A 2683-nucleotide genomic window follows, 5' to 3' on the forward strand; every position below is an offset into this window, starting at 1 on the left:
CAGTTGAAGTATTTGGTGTAGAGTGTGAAGAGGAAGGGAGAAAGGACAGGTTCCCTGAGGCGCCCCTGGTGATCCTAACCACACTGTCTGACACACAATTGCTGCAGGCACACACATATGGTGGTCTGCCAGTCAGGTAGTTGACATCAAGGACACAAGGGGATCTTCTACCTCCATCGCTGTCAGGCTATCACCAGCAAAGAGCTGCCTGGATGGTGTTTGAAAGCAATGGAGAAGTCAAAAAACAGTGATGAAACCAAACCAAAACTCTCTCTACAAGAATTTTTAGAGAGGGCGCAGCTTAAATAAAATACTTGAAAACCAAAAATCTAACAATGAGATAATTACAAAGCTAAAGTGGGAAAAAGTAAAGAAGACCGAGCTACTGTAACTGGCAGCATGCACTCTCGCCGCATGCACACTAATACTGTTTTACTGTTACTATACTGCTCAAACAATTGCAGCCAAGTCTGCAGCCTATTCATTGTGTATGTCACTCACTCCGACTAGGAGGAGACGGCATACAGAAGAGAGGTGGCAGGACTGGTGGCCTGGTGTCAGGAAAATTATCTCTCCTTGAACACAACCAAGACAAAGGAGATGATTATTGATCCTAGGAGGGGGAGGAGGGAACAGCACACCCCACTGTACATCGGTGAGACAGAGGTAGAGAGGGTGAAAACCTTTAAATTCCTCGGAACCCACATCAGCGAGGAAGTGAGGGCCGGCTGTGGCTCAGAGCAGAGCAGGTCGTCCCCCAATCAGAAGGTTGTTGGTTTGATCCCGCGCTCCTCCTAACCAACGGTGAAGTAATCCATTGAGCAAGATACTGAACGCCCAAATTGCTCCTGATTCGTAGCAACGATGTGTGAATGTGTATGAATGGTTAGTTTCTGTTTGACTTTGCAATCGCTGTGTGAATGTGTGTAAAGGGTTGAATGTGGCACGTAGTGTAAAAGCGGCTTTGAGTGGTCCGGAAGATAGAAAGGTAGAAAGGCGCTATAAGCAAGTACAGTATAAGTAGTCTACGGCGCTCCTGTGACGTCACGTTGTCGTGCGACAGATCGGCAGTGGTGAGTCTGACAAGACACTTTAGGGCCCGTCACACGAGTAGTAACGCCAGAATTGCCCGGAGTCGTCTGATGGGCGAATGCAGATTTTTTTCAGAACCGATGATCGTATTAGCCCCGCTCTCCCTAACCTTTGGAACTCAGCCGCTGCCGCTAGACGCCGTCATAAAAGCAACACAACGGGGATACAGGCTTGTGCACAGGCGTTGACCTTTATACGATGCTCCATGGCTTCTTTTCCAGTTTTTAGTGTATTGGTGTGGCGGCCGTCACAAGCGCCAGCATACAGGACTTGGCAAATGTACGACAGCGTTTTGGGTCGTTTTCCAGTGAATCCGTGTGGACGGCAGATATTTTCTGGAAATGACGTCGTGTTTTACGGAGATTTTTTTCCGAACCGGCAACATCGCATTGGGCTGGGCTGGTATTCATGTGACAGGGCCTTAATCACTCCACTGTGATGTGATGTCACTCAGCACCTGAGTGAAGGCACTCACTCAGCACCTTTCTCTCAGGTTTCTTTTCTTTGTTTACAGTAAGCAAGTGTTCTGCACTTTAAGTTTTAAGTTGTAAGTTATGTTATATTTTGTATATTTGGAATTTTATATTGAAATTTAATATTTTTTAAATATTATGTGCTTACGTCTTTCTACTTGTGTTACCTCAGGGGAGCGAGCAAAGTAAGATTTTCATTGTGCGTAAAGCTAGCCTTGGTGTTTATAGCTGGTCATATGATATAACCTCTTGAATCTTGACTTGATTTTGCTGTATGACAAGAACTGAGGGGAAACTGATCTAACTGCTTGTACTGCACCAGTGATATACCATGCCCTGCCAGGGACTATAGATGAAAATGTGTCTGTATGGCCTAAATCGGCCACATTTACATGATGCATTCAGTGCTCATGGATAATATAATGCAAGCATTCATGCCTCCCTAAATAAATAGAAATTCAAGCTTACCTCAGGCACAGGTTTTGATGATGTTACAGCTGTCCCAGCATTCAGGCTTGCCGGTGGAGTTTTTCTCTTGCGGCCAACTTCGGAGTCTCAGTAGAGGAATGTTGCATCAGCAGGTTTTTCAGGTTTTGGATGAAAGATGAAGCATTAAAAAAGGCTGGGGGAAACCACCATTTTGAAGAATTATCACTGGATGCCAGCAAATGTCTCTCTAGGTCTGTGTCAAATACAATGACACAACTTTTCTCAAGTGAACATAAAACCTCTGTGACAGTTAACCAAACCAAAACTATCTGCATGGCTAGATTCCTCTGGGGTAAGAAGGAAAATAGGAAATTTAGATGAACTGACCCTCTAAGAGTTTGTATGACTGCGGAAATACAAGGTTGCAAGGGGTTTTGAATGGCATGCACTGCAAATGATACTAGCAGCAGCAGTTTAGCAGCTTGTGCTTCCTCTTTATGTTTGTAAGTTGCATCCACAAAGTATACACTTGACAGTCTGCTGCTTTTGCAGCTAGTTTTATCTCAATAATAAAATGTTAACTGCGATATGGCCAGACCATACCCAAAAGGTGCACTGCCACCTTTAAATTGTTTTGCAGATGAAAGGATTTCAATTTTGGATGGGCTAAACAGAAACGAGTGCACGTC

Source organism: Morone saxatilis, unplaced genomic scaffold (assembly GCF_004916995.1).
Source record: "Morone saxatilis isolate NCDOM2014 unplaced genomic scaffold, NCSU_SB_2.0 Contig7, whole genome shotgun sequence".
In the NCBI taxonomy this organism is placed as follows: domain Eukaryota; kingdom Metazoa; phylum Chordata; class Actinopteri; family Moronidae; genus Morone; species Morone saxatilis.